Below are 25,073 nucleotides of genomic sequence, written 5' to 3'. Positions count from 1 at the left end.
ACATTTGCTTTCATCTTGTCCAAAGGCGTGCCTCAAAGATGGGAAAAGGGGAAAGTGACTCCGGGGGCGAGGCAATGTTCAAAGCCAAAGCAAAAGAGTTTTTCCTTCTCATAGAATCACCTAAATTTCATGAAAACATGCTGGCGCTTCCATCTTATAATGCCATTTTGATGGTTCTAGCTCTACTGCGTGAACAGCCTGACTCTCCTGAGCTCTCTCTCTCTCTCTCCCTGTCTCTCTGTCTATCAGTAGGCAGAGCAGCTCTTAAGACAACTTCAGAGAACAGACAGTCTGAGCGCTCTCTCACAGGTATCAACTCAGAATAGTTACGTCTTCTCTGATAGATGGAATAATAAACACAAGGCTCTACCTCCTCCACAAAGACAGGCCCAGTTCTGACTTCTAACCCCCAACCGGAGAGCCAGTAATTGAAATTAATTAACTTGTCCAATGTGGGACAAAAACAATTACTGAAGCGCCCCTTTACCTGTCAACAAAGCTCGTTTCTCATGCGAAGCATGAGCTGCATGTTACAGTGCTTTGCAGTTGGCCTCTGCAGGAGAGGCACCCAGATGATGGAAGTCTGTATTTCCAGTCGAGTTCATAATGAGCTGCTTTGCCATAATGTTGGCTTATAGTGGAAAAAATGGGATGTGTCATACTGAGAGTAATACAAAACAATTATATCCCAATAATGAGATTGATTGTTATCAGTTAATATCATTTTTACTTGCTGATTTCAATCTTTTGTGGATTATTTTCAGTTTTTGACTCTCTGTGTTTGTCGAAAAACTCAAAAAGCAGCTCTCTAATCGGCCTTGTTTTGCCAGATTTACAGAAAGCATCCAAAGCTGTTTTAATCTGTTTTCTCCTTCGAATAGCAAACTGAAAGCCGCTCATATTTTCCCTTTGTGGAGGATGTTCACTTGCAGAAATAAATCAAGGTTTCCAAAGCTCCTGAGATAAAAAAAAAAAAAAAAAAAAAACCACCGTAGCGAGAAGACCAATCTCGATGCGGTGTGCACACCTGCTTAGAGAGCATCACGGTTCACGTAAATGAAAACTCGCCCTGCTCTGGTCGGTCTGAGGACGTTGCTGTGCTTTTATGTGGAAGTGAGAAAAAGACAAAGCCACCAGGCATATCCGACGGATCTGGAAAAGTTGTGCCTGGCTGTGAGCATGTGGTGTTTATGTGTGTCATATCGGTGTGAATGATGCCTGTGCCCTCAGCTTGAGAGGACTCAGACTTGGAGACGTGTGCACTCGAGAGGACAGTCGGTACAGTGTGGCGAGAGGTCAGCGCAGTCACCCTGAAACACAAGATGGCATTGAAAGAAACAAATAGCATCCGCTGAGTTGGAAATTGGAGGATTTATTTCAGTTTCCTGAGACAGTGTCAGTGAACAATTACCTCCGTCCCCTGTTGCCAAAGGAAGAAGAGAGTACAGTTTATTCATCTGCTTCATCTGAGATTTTGCACTGTTGATGTAATCCCCTATTAAGAATGCAGTGGAAAAGGCAAAGAAGTGAGTTTGACTGCAGGAGGATTTTCAGGCTATATTTCAAGCTAACACAATTTGTCTTAGTGGAAAAGATTTTTGATCTTAAATACACACATAATGGAAGATCAGTGCTGAAACCCGAACCATTTAATTGAGTGGCATCCCTCTCTTTTAACCCAGAGTCTGCTTTCAGGAGATTACAACACAGGAGATGGTGCTAGTTTTCCCCACTGTATTATTTGCACCTTGAGTTCTTTAAGTGGCTTTATTTTTCTATCCATTTTGCCACGGGTAGCTTCTGGCTGCTTTATCTCCTCTCAAATTGCTTTTTGCCGCCTAAAATTACTGACTGAGAGTAAAATGTCTCCCTAACACAGAGACAAAAATCACCAGACTGCACTCTTCACTGCGAAAGGCGAACATCATGCCCAGCAGTCCCATATATAATTGTTCTCTATGGCCTCACCCTCTCCATTTTTTACATTAATTAATCTGAAGCAATCTCCAAACTGCCCATGGGGCCAAGACCTCACGCCTCCAAACCTTCAGTTCCCATGATTGAATTTCACAGAGTTCATCTCTCAAGCCCTTAACTTAGCCACTTTGCTAATGGTGATTGTGGCAAAAAGAAAAAGACACTAAAAAAAAAAAAAAGGAAAACTTTTACCATCAGCCATATTCTTTTTGCTATCCATCATGGGCTGTAGAGGGGAGGACAAAGACAAATACAGCCAGCTGGAATCTCGGCAGAAGGCAAGAAAGATGACCCCCTGGACTCTAGTGCTGCATTTCATTATTTCACTCAGTCCATTTATTCGCTACCTTTAGAAGGATGCTGCCCTGACAATACTATATCATACCTCCGCACAGCACAGTAGCAGGCTGATGAGGATTGTACAGTAAAAGGACAGGATGAAGATGGATTAAACTTTCATGATATAAGTAAGACCAAGGCGTTTAAAGTTCAGAGGATGGAGTGCCTATTTCCAGTTCTGTGTGCAGATAAAACTAAGACTGTACAGTAGGTCTGTGATCTATGAGAGCTCACCCTTACACTGATTCCTTTAAAAAAGAAAGATAGATGGATGGATATATGGATGAAAGGTCCACTTCATCTGATGCTGTTGCAGGATTGTTTGCTGATTGTGAGACAAATCATTGAGGTAAAAACTGCACATGTTAAGTGCAAACATTACACAGTTAATATGCAGCTGATTCTGCTCTGCAGAGTTTGGTGAAACACAACATTAGCTGATTAAGATTTCATGTTCTTGGTGTCTGTTAGTGTCACAGATGATAATCTTTCCAGAAAGTGCAGTTCTAAAAATTGGATCCATGTCTTCAGTGTATCCTGCCACAGATTCTAACTTGCCATTACTTTGCAGGCTAACAGCAGTGAAGACAAAGCACATAATGACAACGGTGAGACGACTCAGCTTCACCAGGAAACATGCAATAAAAGTTAAGTCATGTGCCAATCTGTGAAATAGGCTGCTGTTTACAAGTGTATGTCTACATGAAATGTCAGGAATTATAGTGTACAATTACTAAATTGTGTGCAATGTCTTGTGTTACATCTTAACTTTACCATGAATCTGAATTCTGATCTTAATGGTGTGTTTTTGGATGTTCATGTTCACCATTAGAAAGAAGAGAGTTGAGAAAACACAAATGACAAGTGAAAGGAAAGTAAAACTAAGTTTGTGTTAAATGGAAATCCACAGATTAGTACCTGACACCTCCTCATAAGAATTTATAGCCAAATAAACAAAATCTAACATATAGGAAGGTGTGAAAACTGGGTATGATGACACACATCATCTAACAGGAACTACAGAAACCCAGAACACTGATGTCATGAAATGAACATGTAAGATGCAGTTCAGTAAGGAATTAATGAATCAAGGCTTTCTTTGATTACTGGCATTTATTTGCACACATGTTGTCAACCCTACCGTGAGAACTGCAAAAAAAGATACAACATATTTACATAACATAAATATTTTCACAGAGATTTCAACTACTAAAAACAAATCATTCAATAGCTTAATGGTTACAAACTTGTAAACAATTTCACTCCATAAATGTAGTGAGTTGAGTGTCACGTGAACTTGGCTAACACATTAGCACACATAATAACAGATAAGTAAATACATTAGATACCATATTGGTTGCATTAACTCAAAATAGCATGCCGCTGCAAACCTCATCCTTTAATTCTGTCAGGATAACATCCAGTCCCTTGGTGTTGCATAGTGAACAACAAAAAAGTCTGACTTTAGCAGTACCAAAACTTTGGTTTTACCAAATATTAAGCAACTCATTAAAATGTTTTCCAAAGTTAGTGACATTTAAAAATTTATTTTCATAACATGGTAATTATTTTTTCTAAACAAAGAATTATTAAGTGATGGCAGCTACAACTCACTTTATGCAATTCTATCATGAGAAAAGGCTGTCTGAAACCCCAAATACTGGAAAAATCATTATAGACTTATTAGCATGAATTTGCTGCAACTCTTCTCCAGTTATTTATTTACTTCCAAAACAACTCTTCATCTAAAAAAGTTCAGGATATTACAATCTTTTGAAAAAAGACATTTGTGAGATTGTGTTGTGATACTTTATCTTTCATTTAAATTGAATTTAATGAGACAAAAGAAAAAAAATCTTGTCAATAGTTTTTCAGTTCATGCCTAATTGATTTCATTAAAACAAATTGGAAATAAAATGTTAAGTAATTGAGAGACTTTTTTTTTTTTAGAATACTACTCTCTTGTGCATTACATGAAATAAAAATATTTTAAAAATTAAAAACAAAATGGAGAGATAGAGAAAGAAAAGTAATTCAAATAAAATTTTAATGCCAACAATAGAATGGTGTATGTTTTATATAGAAATGTCCCAAATTAGTTTAATAATGGCAGGTGTAAAATCTAAATTAACAAAAGCAACAAACAAACAAAAACTACCTTATTTCATTTTTCTGAATATTAAACACATTCTGATATTAAGAAGGATTGTTATTTACTCACTAAATGCTTACTGGCAACAGATATTCCCTTAAACTGACAAGGATAAAATATTGGTTCAGACTGATGATGGTACCATGTGGAAATTACAGGCATCACCAAACATGTCATGATCTGTTGTGGGAGGGTGGAGAATGGAACATGGCTGTTATATTATGTGTGTCTATGAATATGCAGAAACTGCTGGGTCTGTATGGTGATGTGTCTATGGAGAGAAACAGTTTGCACATCTGTTGCACTTTTCTGTTGGCAGTCATAGAGCCCTCTACTTTCAACCTTATTGAAACGATAGATATATATTAAAAACATAAACTCTACACAGATTTAAAGCTCCCACTTTCTTTTCATATTTCCATTTTGCTCTGAGCATCTTACTACAAACATCAGCAAAAAAAGAAAAATATAGAAAACACAAAAGTACTTTTTTCCTCTTTGAAGATAAAATAATCCTAAGAAAAGACTTATATGCAGTTTAAAGATAGATGTGTTGTACATATAATTATATATAATTAAATAATTGTGCACAGCAAGAGTGTTATTCTAAATGAGAGCACACCATGCAGAGTAGGAGAGACTGAAGAGTGTTCAAACATTTAAACCGTTAGCTAGCTTAAATCGCATTAAACGAGCTAACGATGAGCTAAAGTTAGCTAACTAAGCCATAGGCATTTGTATTCTTTGACTGCTGTTATATTAATGGAGCCATTCCACTGGTGTGCTAAACTTAATACGGTGATATGTCTTTTGATATATTTAAGATGTGATATGTGAGAAACTATGTTCGTAATAATCTTCTGTTTTAGCTAAATAGAGCACTCTACACATCTAAAATGAAGTAGTGTTACTTTTTTTTAAAGTCTTGTGGAAATTATTTTTTAAGGAGTCTTTGTATTCAAAAGACTGCTGGATTCACAATTCTAATAAAACTTTTCATTTCAGTGTAAGTAAGTAACATAATAGTAATTGTACTTTTTTCATTATTAGACTGCTATCCTAATCATCCATATCATAAAAGGCCACATTATAATTCTGAATAAATATACAGAGTTGGATTTGTTCTTCATGCATCTTCGGGGCTTTTAGTTGTCTGCAAGTGTGTGAATTCGTCATTACAGTATAATCAGGCAAAATTTCATGGCAATCCACTCAATTTTCATGGCAGACATCATCTAGGAGGCCTAAATATGTTCCAAATTTGGGCTGCTCTCGTGCATACTGAGATGTTTTACTGATGGGACTGCAGGAAAGTCCCCAACAACAATAGATTAATCATTTGAGTGTCAGAATTCATCATCATCAATTCAATAAACGTTATGAGATACTGACGTGGTGAGCTTACTATGATAACGCCTAAACAGGCATGAAGTTAGTCTTCACTACAGCATTACATCAGGTCTTTAACCAGACTTAAACCTCTAAATACTCTTGCTGTCCTAAACCTACTGAAGAACTTTCTTTCCTCCGTTATATCCACACTTCCTCCAATCCTGACAGTAACAACATCATTGTGGAGCGTGGCAGGAGAGGGAGGCTTTGTGGACTTCTGGCACTACAAGGCCCTGGATGCTGCTACTGCAGGGCACAGTAAGGCTGAGTAAGTCTGAGAAATTGTACGGTTTTAGCCCTGCGGCAGCGTGGAATGGCTCATTGAGTCTGCAGGTATGGAGCTCAGAGTGAGGAATGACTGCAGTCTTTCACAGCTGACCTGCTCATCTCTCTCACCTTTGCAATCTTTTCATAGTCATGCCTTCCTCGACTCTTTTAAACTTCCGCTTCTGCTCTCCTGGGAGGTGACATTTGGTTTTTGTTTGTTTTTAGCTCACCTGTACCATCACATCACTTGCAACCTACATGAGTCAACCAAATACACAGTCATGCACACGCAGTTTTTCATGTATGCAGGTGTGTTACAACCTCAACATGGGAAAATAATGAATTCATGTGTCAGTGAAAGTATGTATTTTGCGTGGCCCTGTAGTTGGCATGTGGGGTGACTGTGTTTGCAAAGTGTGAGAGTGCCTGGGACCTGATATGGCAAAGATGCAGCAGGACAGATGGCCTGTTTGACAGAGGGAATATGGGGTCTTGGCTACTGTCAACTGAGGTTTGGCGTTCATGGATTGTGCTTGGCCTGCTGTTTGTAGTACTTTTTTTCATATCACACTCTCATTTACACAATCCGTTACATGTGTACATGCTCACATGAAGTAAACACAACAGAATAACATAAAACACCGGAGAACGTCGTCTCTTTGCTTATCTCTTGCTCTGTCTCTGTCAGAGAGAAAACATATTCAAAACGGCCAATGTGCTGTTATTCAGTTCCCAGGATGTGACAGAGCATTCAAAAAACCTCAGCATTCAAAGAAGAAAAGGTTCTGAAGTGCATTTTCTCAGCCTCGGGACACTGCTGGGCTCCGACAGCTCCACGAACATACATAACAAATGTCACTGTGGATTTTTGTTTTTCCATGTTTTTATTAAGATTTTCCTTATATAGACAACATTGACAAAGAAAAAAACAGAACTCAAAATATAAAACAAGGTACATTAAATATATAGAGAAAAAAAAGTAAAAAAGAAAGTAAATAAGTAAGTAAATATTTATTTATATAGCGCCTTTCAAGATAAAAAAGAAATCACAAAAAGCTTCACAACGAAACAAAAAATTTTAAAACAACATAAAACTATAAGAAAACATAAAAACAATTAAAGTTTAAAAAATGTGTCTTAAGCTGCTTTTTGAATGAGATCACTGACTCTGATGATCTCGGGCTGAAAGGAAGGGAGTTCCACAAAGAGGGGGCCACTGCTGCAAAGGATCTATCACCTGTAGTTTTAAGCCGCGCATGTAAAGCAGCCAGCAGACCCTGGTCAGCAGATCTCAGGGACCTACTGGGAACTTAAGGCTTTAAAAGATCCCTGATATAGCCTGGAGCCTGGTTGTGTAGGGCTCTGTAAGTTAGAACCAGGATTTTGAAATGTATTCTGTAAGTGACGGGCAGCCAGTGCAGCTGGATCAGAAGCAGAGTGACTGGGGGGGGGGGGTTTGGTGATCTTGTAAGTAGCCTTGCAGAGGCATTCTGAACAACCTGGAGACGGCCCAGCAATTTTTTGTTTAGGCATGTAAAGGTGGAACTGCAGCAGTCGAGCCTGGTGAAGATGAAGACATGAGCAATCATCTCTAGCTGGATGGTGACACAATTGGCCTTAGCTTGGCCATGTTCCTCATATGATAAAAACAGGAATGGACAAGTGACTTTATGTGAGCGTCTAAGGAAAGTGCAGGGTCCATGATTACACTGAGGTTCTTTACTGTCGGCTTAATAAAAAGGGCAATCGGGCCAATACTCTCAGCTATTTAGAGAAATATATGTCTGTGGTGCAAAAAAGAACTTCAGTTTTAGCTTCAATTAGTTGAAGAAAATTATCACTCAGACAGGTCTTGACAGCATCCAGAGGAAGATTTAAGGTCAGAAAGTTACATAGTGCTACTTGAAGAGGTTCTATCTAAAACCAAATTTTTGTGGTTGCCTGGCAACTTAGGCTAGTTTTTCTGACATCAAAACAGTAAGAAATGGGCATCAGAGAGCAGATTTGGTTCCTTTAGTGTCAGACCTCCCATCACCAACTGATGTAGGCCTACCTAACATCAAGCATCCCTCTGTCTGACAATACATTTAAAGACTTTGCCTTCGTTTTACTGATGAAATCTGCTTGACGGGCTCTTTAGCCATTAGGGAGTAAAAGTGCTATTCTAAACGAGAGCCCACCATGCAGAGTAGGAGAGAAAGAAACTCCTGATGCATGGAGAAAAAGTTCTAGAGGTCACAGCACTTTCAGTGGATGGAACTACATAGCTGATTTTTCTTTCTTTTTTTTTCTTTTTTTTTTTTTTTTGGGATGTGTGTGTAAAGTCACTTGAATATCTCAGCCAGCGTTTAACGTATTCATCCCTTTAGTGTCTGCGTTGCATTTGTCAAGCTCTATTAGTGCTGTTGGCCTGCCAGAACTTCATCCAGCCTGTTCTGATATGCAGCAGATCTGCTCTCTCTGCATCCCCCTAAACCGCCAGAGAAAGGAAAAGGTTACCCACGCAGTTCCCAGAGTTGCACCGAGGCCACTTGAAATGTAAATCTCAGCTTTACTTCCCCCATGCGGGTAGCAACATTTTTATGAAAATGACCTGATTTGAATTTCGATGTGGGTACAACATGAGCAAAGGCACTCACAGAGGCACGTTCCTGTTTAATGTAGAAGCGTATTAGCAATCTGTTGTTGACTCCGCTACACGTCTGTCAAAAACACAGACACACGCTGTCTGTCAGAGCCCTAAAGCTGTGTACGACATGTTGGGCTTTTGGAGTTTGATAGCAAAGCATTCATTTCGAAGCATTCATTCACTGGGGGGATAAACTGGTGATTGAACTGGGAATGTCACTATTACAAAGGGATGGAAACACGACTCTGGCGCTTTCTGTTCTTTCTGTTCTTTCTTTCTTTCTTTCTGTAAGTATTTACATTTCTTAAATGAATAGAAGAATGACTTCTGGCTGTACAAAGCAGCAGAAGTCTTCACCCAGAATATTGGACGGCTGGCTCTTGGTTGCAAATATGCAAGACAAGGTTCAAAACCCATTGACGTTTTATGAACCGTAACACTCAATCAGATTGGTAAACATTTACATTTAGTATCAAAAGTGCAGATTTTAATTACTTAAGACTCTTTGGGAGATTATTATTAGAAGCTGCTGTTGACCTCTGACCTTTCCTTAACATTTATGTCATGTTTGACAAACCTCAGCAGCGATTATACTTGAGATGTTTTGTTTTTTTTCCCCATCTTTGTTGTATTTGTTGCTGTTTTTTTAAAGGTTTGCATCGTTCTCCACCTGCAGGACAGCTGTGCGCCGTTGCCACGTCTCTCCTGCATGGAGTGGACGCGCAAAAGTGGGGGCGCAAATCCTCAGCCAACAAAACCCTGCTCCTGCGCTGCGCAGCTGTAACTGAAGGCAGCCTTGTTGGAAGCATCTCCTCCTCTACTCTGGCTGATTTTTTTTTATTTTTTCATTTCCTTTTTTATTTTTTCAGTGGCGGGGCTTCTTTTGCGCGACAACTGCAGCAGGAAAGTACTTTTTTTTTTCTTTGCAAAGCGCCGTTGCCTCTTTTCGCACCGCGCCACAGAGAGGAGGCACATTGTGTGTGGCGCAGCGCGACAGTGCGGTGTCCGATTACAAGCCGTGCGCCGGGGAGCCACCGGCACAGAGCGCTTCCCCGTGGGGCACAAATAGCACAAGGGGCTCCGGAGGGGGCGAGGAGAATCTTTATAGAGACAGAAGGAGTTTTCTTTTTTTTTTTTTTTTCATTTATTTCTACCTCTATACCAAGGTCCGTGTTTTCGGAGACGCAGCAGAAGTGAGGATATTTAATCTTCATTGCATCTTCAATCTCAGCGTTTCCACTCTTCTTATCTCAGCGGGACAAGACTAGATGAACGGGAGTTGGGCACATCACTTGGTAAGCATAGTTTACAGCCAACCTCGAGCTGCTAAACTCCGGCTGTGATGTTTCTTGCTCAGATTTGGTCCCAGACGTCTGCAGCAGTTTGTCCGCAAAAACGCGCCGCGTTTGTTTTCTCCTGTTCATTACCTTCACCAAGGAGGTTGCGCTTTTAAGTCTGTTTTTTGTTTTTTTTTTGTTTTTTTTTTGGCATGATCTGAATGTACTTAAATACTTGCAGAGTGGGGATTTACAGCACCTAACGGGGAAAACACACACCCTTCCACAAAAGCTGAATGAACACACATGATCAGTTTTGAGAAGTTTTACATGGCGCTTTGCGATTTCTGACCGCTTGGTGGTGCTGACAGAGTGCACCCACCGTCTGATAGCCCCTCCATCGCTGCCATCAAACTGTCTGGCTTTGCTTTCCTCCTTCTAACAACTTGACACAGTTGATTAGATGCTGTTATAATAACCAAAAACCTCAGAAACTCGAATTTTCTAAAGTGCGCAGATGTGTGAAGGGGGAAGCTTGGAGGATATCACTGACCATAAATTCAGAAAGGAAAGGCTTGGCAAAGCTTTGTGTCCTAAATATTTCAGTGTTTTTGATTAAATATTAATATAGACAACACGAATTTTATGTACTTAAAAAAAGAAGACAAGATTACTTGTATTTAAAATGGACTTTTAAGCCGTTTATGTTGTCTGACTTCTGCAAAGTTTTCCATTTCATTTGCTTTGGGGAAGTTCAGTGGTAGTTTTTGAAATAGTCTAAGGTCACAGCCTTTCTTGGAAACAGATTGTGTGTATCTTAATGCACGTAATTTGCCTTTATGTGCAGTCAAAGGATTCAAACCCCTCCGGCTTTACAGCAGGAACTTCAGGCTTCTTAATTAATAGCACAGCCAGATCTGCCCTTGAAAGTTTTTTTTTTTTTTATCTTTGGCTTTGTAAAAAGATAAGAGTTATATAACAAGTATAATCACAGGTTTATTTAGTTTTCTTTATACTGTAAATTCCACTTGAAGCAAACATGTTTTTAAAAATAAATTCAGTCATTGGTACGGATTAAATACTGGATACTGCACAAATTTAAGAGGTGCGATGCGGAGACCAGTTGCCTTGCAGCTCTGCTCCTGCAGCATCTTTTATGTCCAACCTTGTTCATCCTCATTAGTGTACGACTAAGAGAACATAATATTAACTAAGTATCTATTCATTGCATTGTTTTCAGGCCTGAGGCATGCACCTGTTGAAAAACATGCTAATTTTTCAGTGCAGAGCCCCGAATTTTACCACTTCTATGGCTGTTCAGGGGGTCTGTGCTTGTTTTGATCATGGAAGCATCTCTGACAAACACAGTCAGTTTCCTCTGATCTTAAGGCCTCAGACTCACGAGGATGCCACTGCCCGTCCAAACCGTCACGCTGTGCTTACCGATGGAAACAAGTGACCCTCATCCAGATGGTGGAGTGACTTTATACTCCCAGTGCCCAGGCCTTTATTGGACGCTGGATGGTAAAATCCCTCCGGGGCAGAGAGGAGATAGAAAGAATATAGCGAGAGCGAGGTCATGAAAGTGTCGAGTCAAGAAATAATATGATATGATGCCTTTTGGCAAAAGTTGCCAGTTTATTTTGCTGTTAAATTGCTCAAGAAATCCCGTGTAGAGAAAATAAATTTAACAATAAAGCTGCAACAATTAGTAGTTACATGTTTTGGGCTGTCTTCTGTCAGCTGGAGAGAAAAGGAAAACTGATAGTGTGGTGCACATTTTAAATTTTTAATATGCAGAGGTCTTGAGCTATTCTTCATTTTTAAAATGATTTTCTTTCCTGTACGCAGACTTTGTTGTCATTTCTTTTTAAAATGATCCTGTGCACAGCTCTCCAGGTTTTCTAAAGGCCTTTTTTGCTTTTTTTTTCTTCTTTCAACATTGGCTGTTTCTTCCACTCAGTTTCAGTCCAGTCTTTGTACCTGGCAATTCACACAGGAATATGTTTTTATGTTTATTTTACATCTACTTAATACTGGCTTATGAATCATCAAGGCATAGAAGGACATCTTACTCTGAAGATAAACTAGTGATGTGGTTACATAAAACCAACAAAATTAGCAAAAACCAAACAAACAAACAAAAAAGAAAAATAAATGAAATACCGGTAATATCTTTAGGCATTTTGTTAGCAGCATGCCACAAAAAAACAAACACTTTTCATTCCAATGCTGTGAAATATGCTATTGATAAAACAGTTTGACTGAGGTAAAACTGCATTTTCATTTTTGAAAACATGGCACATCTCAGCATTATGTGCAGCCTGTCCTTAAAGACATACTAGACGAGTGAAAAGAAAAACTGGAAGGACTGAAAACTACGTATAGCAGTTGAACAGTATCTGAAAACGATGTCCTTAAGAAACAGGAGGATAAAAATCCAATAAAGACCTGACACAGAGCAGAGAGATGCATCTGGCTTCTAATCTGATGCATCTACTGTTCACTGAAGCCTCATCAGAAATGGTTTTCATGGAGGAGTAGCTGTCAAGAAGTCATTCTTGCGGAGGGGAAGCAGGGAGAAAAGGCTAAAGTACAGCAAATGGGACAAGAAGTGATGTGAGAACATCAGAGGCAAAGGGTCATACAGAGACCTCGACCCCTGTGGAGGAATCCTGGGGAACTATTAGTGAAGACTACTTAAAAAAATGACAAATAGTTTGTCTAAGCTTGTCAAAGAATGGCAGTGGCCACGGCAAAAACTGACTTCTAACTTTGTTACGATTGTCTAAACTATATTTATGTTAGCATAGATTACAATAGATTGGATGCACTTTTTTGGCAATATGTATAGAAATGAGAAGCAGCGACCTTGCACAGTACTGTCTGTTCATCCATTCTTTTTGTACTCCTGCTGTGTCCAGATCAGGATCGAGGGAGGTCTGGAGCGTATTTCCCACCATAATACTTTTATGTAGTAATTAAATAGATATGAAAGTCGTAGGAAAAGCAGCCAACATTTTCCTCCTCACATTGTCAAGAGTTACAACACTGAACAGCATTTACCTTCCTCCTCTGCAGCAGAGATAAAACACAGATAGTAATGAGCCTACGGCGTGTTAACTAGTCGTTCTCATTTTCCTAGAAGAGCAGCATTTGATTAGCGCCGCTGATATTTACATTGTGACAGGAATTTGCCCGAGCGCTGACACCGGCACAAACACGGTAATTAGCCCCACCAAGGAGAACTCAGTGATGAAAACGACCCGGCGGCCTTAGCAGGGGCTGAGCGGTCACCATGGAAACCGATTGAATGACAAGCCCATTGTTGTTGACCTTTGTGATTCCCCCTTGGGGGGGGGGGGGTTGAGTCCTGCTGGGAGTGAAAGTGAAAGGCATAATCACGCGCGTTTAAACTAAACAGTCATTACCCTCTGGCCCCTCTGTGCTCTTTAAGGCCTTTGGTTACTTATTCATCTGGCACCAGCAAGATGGGGCTCTGGGATAGTTTGTGTCTGTACACACGGCCTCACAAAAGATCCAGGTTTATTGGCTGAGAATTGCACGGGAGCACTCGTTTCACATATTCTCCCTCAGTGGATGATTTATCGCTCCTATGCGAGTAAACGTGGAGACTCCCAACAATAGCCGAGGTGGTTTACTGTTCTTCTCCTGCTTCGCTTTGTCCTCTCGGCACCACAGGGCTACTTATACATCGCAACCACTTTGCCATTATCTCGTCCCTCCCTCGTTCCTGCTGCCACTTCTGATTTCAAGTCTGTCATCGATCTAGAGAACCATCTTCCATGTTAGAAGACACTGATTCACAATATTTGTGTGGATAATGTTCCCTGGTGGTGGGAGGGTGGGGTCGGTGTGGGATGGTAGGTGGGTGTGGGGGGAGGTTGTGCCAGTTTTAGCTACATTTCTGGCCCTTTCTTTCATGGCAGAGAAAGTTTTCAGGGTGTCTGCAAACTTTTTTTTATTTTTTCTTCTCCATTTCAACTCTTCTCAGTCATTTAACTAGATGATGGGCGGCTGTAGCTCTGGAGCAAGACCAGTTGTCTTTCAAGTCGAAAGTTGGGGGATTGATTCCAGGTTTCCCCTGACTGTACGCTAAAGTGTCCCTGGGCAAGACACTGATCCCTAAGTTGCCCCCCGATGTGCCTATTGGGGTATATATGTACGTCGCTTTGAATAGAAGCGTCGGCTAAATGACTGTAGAATAGAATAGACGGTCCGATGTTGCTATGGTAACGCCACACAAGTTTTCCCCACACTGGTTTCGAGAGCCCGTCCATCTCAGATGAAGTTAAAGTTTATAATCCTTCACACTTCTTTAAAGTATTGAGGATTATAAACACAGCAATGCGTCACTGTGGCTTCCGAAGAGATTGCGAGGAAGTTGTCAAGCGGGACGCTCGATGAAGTCTCATGTCACTTGTTATGCAGCCTATCTGTTGTTTATCCGTACAGAATTCAACATGACATTTCATTGCTGCCTTACACGTTACTCGTTCCATCTAGGTCAGCTGTGAAGTCAGGTTTGAGGCTTTTAAAAAAACACACACACACACACAGAGACAGCTAAGATGAGGAAAGTTACATCATCATGTTACCCAGCTGGAATAAAGACAGGGCAGCGGCACTGGAAATGAAGGCAGATGTGAGAAAGGAGGTGGAACCGAAGTGATATAAAAAAAAAAAAAAAAAAAGTGGACGTGCTCATGTACAATCAGAGGAAAACACACACGCAGCAGTTCTCTGATGGGACATATCCTTGTAGAGCAGGCGGGGGAAGGCGCCCGTAATTTCACGCCGCATGTTAAACAGCAGAAACAGCACAAGAGCAGGTGTAGCAAATCATCTGACTTCAGAGGGAGGCAGGGAAGTGCAGGCAAGCGACACGCAAGCCTTGATGCGTTATTATTTCTGCTGCTCCTATCCAAGAGCGAATGTCTGCGGTTTGAGCGAAACATCCAGTTTCATGTCCAAACGTCGGAGGGAATTAGCTCCGCTAAGCCGCCCGTCACTCCCCCAGCACTGTTCCACCACATTAGCTCTGTCCCTCACTCCCACTACAACCTCAAACCCCACTCCAATAGCAAAGGAATCTGTCTTTTAACTATGAAGCCTGCACAGGAGGAAGAGGGAGACTCTATTTGGGTCACGATTAAATAATCCCCAAAGCCTCTTTTTCACCAGGGATCAAGCCAAGAGGAAGTCTGAAAGGTTAGACGGAGATGGATCCAAACAGTTGTGACAACAGAAGTCATTATTGTGAACTTTTTTTTTTTGTTTTTTTTTTTTGTGAAGTTTAGAGTTCACTCTTTACCTTTCCTCTTGCATCCGCATGAGCTCGGCAAGATTGAGGAGAGAGGCGGTGAACGGGTGTGATGGGGCGTAATGAGTGGAAGGAAAAGAGGTGGAAAGGGGATTTTAAAACGAGTGACTGAAGGAGAAAGTGGGAAGAGGCTTGCTGGTCTTTGTTTATTGACAGATTGAGTGCCACAGGGGCCATTTGAAGGGTGAAATGAGTCATGAGTTGTCACCAAACACACATGCAGAGACACAGAAGGAGACAAGCACTCCCCCCCACCCCCACCCCCGTCTCCCTCTGTGGGCTGACACCCAGCTGTATTTCTCAGAAAGATGACTGGCTTTGAAGCGTGAATGAGAGGATCATTTGATAGCGCCGCTCAGCTCACGTATTCCTCCTTTGTGGAAGCTTCTTCTGTTCAAGCGGCTTGTAGCTCGGAGGTGAGAGCAAAACTGGACTGCCTCCTGTGAGACTTTGACACTCTTTGCTATGTATAGTCACTGCTAAATTAGCAGCCACCCATTACTGGTGCAGGTGGAGGGGTTTGTGTACTTATTGGTGTGTTATCCAGCGTTTCATATCAGCCTTGTGGCTAAAATTTAGGATTTGGGTGTTTATTCCCTCAATGGATGTCCAACATTGCATCTTATCTTTTATGGAGCGTATCATTTTAAGGATAAGACGCTCTTTTGATGTGATGTGTTTAGAGCTATCTGAGCTCCATCTCTCGCAGCAACACAAACAGCCACAGATACTCTTAACTTGATCATTGGAAGGATATAAAAACAGAAGAATCCTTTAATCTTCAGCAAATGAAAACATTTATCGCTACTTTGAAATATTACGAGGGGCCAATCAGAGCAATATCCTCGGAAAAAAAATATAAGCAAGAAACTTTAAGTTGCAAGTCGAGGCTTCCTTCTGCAGATGAATGAGAAAATGAAATTATGGAGCGCGCTGTATTCTTTTTATCCGACCTTATATGAAAGTCTGCGATAACATCTGAAAGATAAATCGGTCCACTACTTGTTGTTCAGCCATGCAGGGAAAAAAAGGGGGAGAGGAAGGGAGATACAGAAGGAGATTGGAGGAGAGATATAATAAGAGAAAGAGGAGGCTGATAAAGGTGAAGAGATTAGAACTTAAGTTGCCAAGACAAAGAGAGAAGGTGCCTGATTTTTTTTTTTTTTTTTAAATGGGGAAAGTAAAAAGCAGGAGAAAAAGATGGAGATAGGGGGAGGTGATGCGAGGACTGATGAGAGGACAGGCTGGAAATGCAGGTTGGAAGGAAAACACTTGTGCAAAAAGCTTCTCTCTGGAGGCGTCCGTCCCGGGATGCATCAGTCGGTCAGATTCAGCTGTCAGAGACGGAGGTCCTTAGAGGGGGGCCGACGGAGAGCGACAGGCAGGCAAGAAGGGGCTGGAGATGTTAAAGGGACAGAAAGCATGAGATTAAAAATGTAGAAAAGCAGACTTTACCACACCGCCTGTTCACATCTGCTGCAGTGGACCTAAGGTAAAAAATGTTCCTTGTGTGTTTGAGACACTTGTGCCCTGAGTTTTATCTGTCAGGCTCCACCTTGCTTCATTAAAAATACTCCTTACACCAATTTTAAAACAAAAGAAACAAAACAAAAGAAAAACTTTAGATTTAAAAAGAAAAGCAAGCGAGCAAAAAACAATCCTCTGCAGTATTTTGAACCCTTTCGCTGCCTGCTCCATCGTATGGCTGAGCGATACTGACTGTAATGAATCTTATTAACGGCTTGTGGAAGTAAACCTGTCTGAGTTATTTCCACTGGGTTTAAATACAAAGACACAATGCAAAGAAATATTTTTTCTTACTTTTTTTTCTTTGTGTGAAGATTAAAGACTTTAGGATTAAACTAATTCTTCCCTTGATTTTGGCTTGTGTTGCAGAGTCTTCTGTTCTAAGCCTCTGCACAAGAGAGCAAAGATTACAGAAGAGTCCACAAACTGATGACAAAGCAGAATTTTTTCTTCCCTGTTAATAATCTCATGACTCCCTTAGACCTCTTATGGCCCTTTGGAGGCAACCAACTTAAGGCTGGACCACAACATGCTCAATAACAACTTAATAACCTGCCTGATCTTAACCAGCAGCAGAAGCCAATGCTGTTAATACAAATGTTAAATGTCACAATATTCAGCAGCTTGTAGGTTTCATGGCTTTAATCACATTTGCTGATGCAATACTTTTAGTTAGTTGGGATTTTATTTCTGTAAATGCTTTTCTTTAGGGACAATCTCAGAATACTGTAACTGTATGCTGCCTGTTACTGAAGCTAAGTGGACTTATATGGAAAATAAAGAAAAGAAAACTTAATCCACTTATTTAGCTGTTTACTTACATCATGCAAAGTGAGCTCCTATAAAAGTTAGTAAATGTGAAAGACAAGCAAATGAGCGGATTTTAAGAGGACTTTCAGCAACATTCAACCGAAAGAGGGAGAAGATAGTAAGAGAGTGCAGCCACGTGGTCGAGCACAGCGTCTACGTGCAGCCGTTGTTTTCCAAAACTGCTGCACCCTTCAGACACGATGCGTTCAAGACTCAAACTCTACCTGTGTGTGTTCAACACCAGGGTGAATGTGTGTAGTCTAGCCGCTCCAGACACAATGCTGCCTCAGTTGTGAAGGTTGAGCCACACAGCGGATGTGTGGTCTGATGTAAACCACCAGCAGTGAATAATAGAGCACTTATTATTCCTTCTGAATAACATTTCATTCTTCCTTGTATAAACTATCAGGAAAAACGAGCCTCCAGTAAGAAACGGGCTGTCTGCCAGCAGTGAGCACCTCATTTTAGTTTATATAAATCAGACTCGACATTGGTTCTTTTATTTAAACGTGTGCACGAGAGAAAGAAGTCATTTGGCGTCTAATAGTGCTGTACACAACAGAGCTTTGTTTCAATCTTGTGGAAAAGTTAACTCTAGTCCGATACTGTGCTTCACTGATAAGAATATGAACTGCTGCAGAAGACAGTGGAGTAATTCTTCCCCTCTCCATACGAACGGTCTGTTGGTTATTACACTGTTCTGATTAGGCTGTGAAACAAAATAGTTTCTTTTCTTTTTCTTCTGACAGTATTGTGTTGGCAAGTTCCCCACAGAAGTCAGCTTCATTCAGCCGACTTTTGACCTGCTTGTCTTCCACCTTGTCGCGACCAAAGTGAATTGTTAAAGAATTCTTGCTTTTGCTCTTTTTTGCACTTTCCACCCCCCCCCCCCCAAAAAAAAGAAAAAAAAGTCTCAGAAAAACACCAAAGGCATCTGAAAAGACACATCAGCAGCATTTATAAATATGTGTATTGGTTGTTTTTCTGTTGCATGAAGAGGCTGTAAACCCTGCAGCATCGTGCAGTGTAGTCAGAGTATTGACTGAGGAAGACAAACAAGAGGCTGTCAGGTAGTCAGAAAAGTGAACGCAGCCAATAAATCCACTAGCAGAAGCAAACCAGAGTGACTCGAGAGTGGAACTGGAAGATTTTGGTATAAGTATGAAGTTTATTAATAGTTCTACTGTTTATCTCCTATGCGGCTCAGCTGCATGTGTCAGGGCTTTGGGGGTCAGCAGGGCGCCGAGTCACTGAAAGGAAAGTCTCTTGTTTCACTTTCTCATAATGGATTTGCTGCTGTTTTTTGACCTCAGCTTGACCAGACCTGACCCGAACACTGACCCCAGCTTCTCTGCTACCCTTTCAAAGAGATACAAGCATGCAAGAAAGGTGCACGGATGCACAAAACCCACGCTCATTTACTGTTTACCATGACAACCAGGAGAATCGAGAACAGTCCTGTTGTCGCCTTGATGAGAATGGGCTGTGGTGAGTTCAGGTAAGTCGTATCAAATGCAAATAAAACTAGATTTTCTTGCAAAAGAGGTGTTTTTTTTTTTAGCTCTTCAAACAGATATAGTGAGGGATGGAACTCCCACGCAGAGGATACATCTCCTCTGGACTTTCTCTGTACATAACACTTTGTTGCAGTGCTCTTGTCATTAAAAATAGACCTCTGAACTTTTGAAGGCAGGACCTCGTGGCATCCTGATCTATTTTGTGCTCCGTGCAGCTCCCCAAAGGCTTTCTGGGTGGAAAAGTTCTTCCCTCATTGCAACAGTTAAGGGCAAGAGGGGGTTTTCTTCTGCAGGTTCAACAGTTTTATTTTTATTGACTTTAGACCAATGTGAGGAAGGAGTTGAAGTACAAGATATGAAGCAGAAAATGTTTGAGGGATCATCAAACAGTTGATTATCAGGGGATTATTGTGTGATTAAGCATTGTTTGTTTAATATTTTGGCTCTTTAATGTCTCGGTTCATATCAGCAAAACCTTAACAAGGATGATCTTCGAAGAAACTTAGAAAGTTCTTTTGAGAAATTTACCTACGGTACACTCCCTTTCCTTAAAGGGGTCATATTATGGGATTTGGAGTTTTCTGAGCTTTCTACAGTGTTAAAGTGTTGAATCCTCATCAGACATGTGAACGGCACTGTTTTTTTTATCACCGAAATGCATGTTTGAGTTTGAGTTTGAGTTCCAGCACACTCTCCATTCGGTTTCCATGGCAACGAAAAAGGCGTCGTTTTAGAAATCCTTGGAAATCCTTGTGACGTCCCGGGGGATAAGGTTCGGTGATTGGTTACCTTCTACTGGTTAACAAGGGCATGTACAAATACATCAGGCGGGTGGAAAACGCCAGATAAAGTTATTTCCAACGATGGCTTGTGAGTTTACCAAAGAGAGACATCCTGCTGCATTCGTTGCTGTGGGTTGCTGTTTTCCACTTTGTTTTCAGGGTCTGATTCAGGTTCCAACATGTAGGGCTGTATGCTATGTGTTGATATTGTATTTTGTTTTTTTGTTGAGTTCATATGAGCCTAATCCTTCTGTTTATGAGATGTTACAATGACGGCGAAAGCAGTTGCGGTGCGCTCCCGATGTAGTGCAGTGGCAGCTGACCAATCAGTGGCAACTTATATCTGGCGGGAGGCGGGGCTTAATGCAGAAGAGTCTCAATCCACTCGTTTTGCCCACAGGCTGATCTTACAAGCTGACAGGGTCGGTCTGAAGTAAATAAAGCGATCTGTGACAATAACTCGATCAATCCCATCCCTTCTGGTCTCAGAAATAAAAATAAATTAGCCTGAAATGCACATAATAGTTCCACTTTAAACCGTCCTGAAAACTTTCAGCTTGGTACAATGCCATGTCTATCCCCAGACGGGGGGGGGTTAGCTTTTTCACTCAACCTTTTCTTATTGGACAAGGTCAGAGTGCAGGATCTGGATGCAGTAAGTCACACATTGGAACTAACAACCCTCCTTTTATGGGCGGCGTTGTGAGTTAATAAGCCTGAAACAACAGCGGGTTCAATGTCCCGAAGTCGTTTCAGTCATTTCAACACCCACAGTGGCGGTGGCAGGTTCTCTCCACACACAAAGAAACCTACTGTAACGTGTCATTGTCATCAGTGGAGCTCCACGCCCCCGCACCGCCTGTCTTCCAGCCACATTTATGATAATTAACGTTTTCTTATTCCAAATGCATGTTTTGCCCCGGCCTGTTTGTTTTATTTATTTATTCATTTTCATGATTTCAAGGCAAGTTGTCTTTTCTTTTTTTTTTTTTTTTTTGCCCTTTCAGATAATCATGCCCCTCCATGTGATTTCTCACCCTCGCAGAATCCCAGAGTTGGTCAAGTTTTCACTGAACCAATTAGAGTAATTGCCAGATTACAAGTCACTGTGTTGCATCTTTTAAGGCTCCATCTTTGGTGCGACAGCGTGAATCAGGGTTTTCACAGAACTTTTTCGGAGGCTGCGAAAGCTAATTAAATGTAGACAAAATAATTGAAAATACCTTCAGCGCAAAATGCTGAAATGTCTAACACTCCTATATTTAGGTGCGCATGATTACAAGGAGGGAGGTGAGGGATGTTAATTACAGTGTACAAGCGTGTGATTTACTGCTATTGTTGTTGAGGATTGGTGTCAGAATGAGCCTAAAGAAACATTTCATAGTTTTATTTATGCCTCAGCAGATGGACTATAATTTAGCTGTGTATCTGATACGGTGTCGGCTTTCTTTGCAGCCTGTCACTCAAGCATCCACACACACTCGGGTATGCTGTCTTGGTGTGAAAGAACGGAACTTGACGGGATGATGAATGCAGATTAGCCAGCAGTATCTGCTGGGAAACTGAAAGCTTCGGTTCAGGATTTATATTTCCACTTGCAACACGATGAACGCCTCAGACGGGAAAGCTGGGATTTATAGCTGGATACGCCGGGCGGCACGGCAACGGAGGAGAGGATGGGCAAACCTAGACGCAGCCTTGGTTGAGTTGAGGGGGAGCATTGTTGGAGTTCAGCACACACCTGGAGGCCACATGCGGATTACCCTGCCCACCCCCACCAGTGTCATGGGCTGGAAAACTCCAAAGTCATCATTATAGCTCAGGGTGGAGGGGATCGTTAAGTCATTATTTATGTGGTCTCTGCTGTTTTATCACCTCCAGACTTAGTCTCACAACGCAGACACCCACGCTCACAGCCCCAGATGAATAACATAATTATTTGGGGCAGCCAAGGGGTCCCGTCTAATAGAAAAAAGTGCAGACATTAACAGTCTGGGGCGACTGCAGAGACCACTTACCCGCTGTTTTTTCTTCTGGCCTCCTTCCCCTGTTGGGGTCGTTTGCACCTTATTGAGCTTTATTTACAAGTTGCTTTGCAGAATGAAGCTTTTGCTTCCACATTTTTCCTCAACCTAAGGGATGAGGTAGCAGGCGGGAAATTTTTACAGGCAATTTCCTCTTTACAATAGTAGTAGTTTTCCGGATGAGCTCAGTTAAAAACGGTATTGGGGACAGAGAACTTTAAGCTTTTTCTTGGTCAATTTAGGTTTTTTTTGTTTTTTTTTTGTAGCCTGTAAAAGCTGACAGTGTGTTGTAAGTTGGTTTCTTTCAAACTGAGCATCTTTTCTCGATCAGGGGGTGAGTTTGAACCGATTTTCACTTGTTCTGTCATCATTTCACACAGCGGTGGATGATTACTGTCATATTATTGCAGTTTATATCAAACAAAACCAAAAAAAAAACCAAAACCTCTGAAAGCATACATGGAGAAGAGGTGGTTTTAAAAAGTGCAGACGGCGTGGGGAATTGGATGTTAAACAGACCTGCTTTGTGTTGCACCTGGAGCTGCATGGCTCTTATGAAAGGCCAGGCAGAGTCAGCTCTCCGGGTGCTGCAGTCTCAGATACAACACCACTGTTTTTCCCTGGTGTTTCCTTTCATTTTTCTTTAAAAGACAGGGAACTGTTGCTTTCCCAGCTGTGCCTTTTCCACCGCACCCTGACTCTGTTCTCCTGTTGTTCTCATGCCCTGATTCAATTACCTCTGTGGGACCACTCTCTTGACACATGACATACGTGCACTGTGTTGCAAAGATGTGAGGAACTGCAGTTTTATGGCATGTGGTGTGTTATTTATGGAGATCCCGGGCGTTCTTCTCAGCCCAGCCAGCCTTCAACTCTGATCCTTCTTTCCTTTCTCTGAAGTGCTCTTAAACTCTTCTTTCTTTCCATCTAAACTCCCTGTTCTGATAATCCTCTCCATTCTCCTCCACAAGCATCGCTCCTTTTGTTCCTGCCTAACCTCTTTAATACCCTTCCCCTCTTAACTCCAACTTCCTCTCTCTTTGGCACGACCCTCGCTTCCACTTCATCCAACCTCTACTTGCCATTCTCCCCTTCATCTCCTCTACTCTTGCTGCCTTTCTTCCTCTCATTATCACTGGCCTCTTCGCAGTAATCTACCTCAATGACCCTAAACTTGCATGATAATTTAAGTTAGTTATTGTCAGTCATTTTTAAAAATAAATGAAAGTAGTAATTATGGGTAATATTTCACCACGAAAGGGATAAGTTTTGTGAATTAAAGCTGCAAAATTAATCATGTACATATTCCAGAAAAAGGTTAGATCCAATGTCAAGTAAAAAGAGTATTTACTTGTAGATATTGGCAGGAGGAGATTGCTGTGATAAAACATAAAACATTCACTTTACACAATTGCTTTTGGCACAATTAATTTTTAAAACCCCTGTTGTTTAATCTCATACACAGTGATAAATACCTGGAATATTTTTCCCCCTCTCAGTATCCACCTAAGTACTTGTTGAATGTAGTTCAACTTCAGGTGGAATTTATTACACCTGTTGCAGGTGCTGACTTTGTTAAAACTGATTGCAAAGTCGGGATTCCCTACAGATTTGCTAGTTTGTGCAAAGCATCTAATAAAATGAGATTAAAAGAAATACTTTGTAAATAAACGTTAAACTCAGTGATGAAGAGCAAAATCTAAAAACTACAAAGGTTGTGGTAAATACTGCTGTTAAGACTTGGCTAAGACATCGTTGAATATCTATTGTGATCAAATTTACATTAAAATGTATACTACAGAGTCCAAAGATTGGACTCTAAAGCAGTGGAAGAAAGTCATGTGGTCTGATGAGTCCAGATTGACCCAGTCCCCATCCAGAGTGATGGGAGCATCAGGAGAAGCAGATGAAGTCATGTACCCATCATGCATCGTGCTTACTGTTCAAGCCTATGGGAGCAGTCTATGATCTGGGGTTGTTTTGGTTGGTTGCGTCTATGTTCAGCAACATTATGTGTTTAAAGGAAGAGGTCAGCTGACTACCTGAATATAAAACATTTATTTTATCAACAGGATTCATCTGGTGCAAATTGTAAATTACTAGTGATGAAGCATCATCTTTTTCACAGATGGGTCGACAACCGCAGAGTCCAGACCTCAATCCCATTGAGAATTGTAGAGATGTGCTGCAGGAGTCAGACTCTCCCATCAGCAATACAAGATCTTGGTGAAATAATAAAGCAACACTAGATTGATATAAATCTTGTGACACTGCAGAAGCTTATTGAAACAATGCGACTGTGAACACATGCTGTACTCAAAGCTAAAGATAAATGAAATATTGCAGTGTTGCAGTGTGTGACCTTTACTTTTGGTGTTTTTTTTTTTTTTTTCTGTCCAGGTGGTGTGTTTTAGTCCCATCAGGAATAAATAAAGATTAATGTTATTGTCCTGCTAGGGGAAATTGTTCCTGTTTGTTTCCCCTCAGCAGCAGCCATGAAGTGATGGATAACGATCAAATTTACACATTCACCATCAAACATAAAACGTATCAACTAATAAATAATGGGGTTGTGCAGTTAAGTTAGTAGATTATGTTTAATGATATGTCATTATGAAACTATTAAAAGGTGATATGGAAGAGCATTAAAACCAATGACATAAAGGAGCACACATAAATGAATAAACATCAAACGTAAAATAAGATCATATTAAATCAAATAAATAACTAAACAGAAGTCAAAAAAAAAAAAAAAAACAGCTCCCCTGATCTGTTCTGTTTGTGTTTAAAAGCCTAACTAATGCAGGTAAAAATGGAGGTTTAAATCTATTTAACCTGCATCGAGGGACTCTGTATCTCCTCGCTGACGGCTGCAGCTCAGACATGGGTCATGTCATTGATTAATTTATGGACTTATCTGTGACAACCTGTTCGCAGATGTTCTGTATAAACACGTCATTTCCAATGCCTGTCATTTTCCATGCAGTTTTTAATAAGCGTAGCAGCAGCTTAGTTTTCTGTTTCACTGCAAGGTTA

General features: G+C 40.9%; 1 protein-coding gene across 2 annotated transcripts in view; it reads left to right on the top strand.

Annotated features, from left to right (window-relative positions):
• Positions 1-9,830: 9,830 nt before the first annotated feature.
• sema5a (sema domain, seven thrombospondin repeats (type 1 and type 1-like), transmembrane domain (TM) and short cytoplasmic domain, (semaphorin) 5A) overlaps positions 9,831-25,073 on the top strand; it is a 144,816-nt gene continuing 129,573 nt past the window's right edge. Inside the window, exon 1 of one of the 2 annotated variants that reach the window (XM_079259753.1) lies at positions 9,831-10,051. The gene's annotated coding sequence lies outside the window, so the exon portion shown is untranslated. Of the gene's footprint in view, positions 10,052-19,098; positions 19,213-25,073 lie in introns of those variants that run through there. The other variant, XM_079259754.1, reaches the window with a different exon arrangement.

This window comes from Telmatherina bonti (genome assembly GCF_933228915.1).
Source record: "Telmatherina bonti genome assembly, chromosome: 20".
Taxonomy (NCBI): domain Eukaryota; kingdom Metazoa; phylum Chordata; class Actinopteri; order Atheriniformes; family Telmatherinidae; genus Telmatherina; species Telmatherina bonti.
This window is presented reverse-complemented; position numbering and strand designations above follow the sequence as displayed.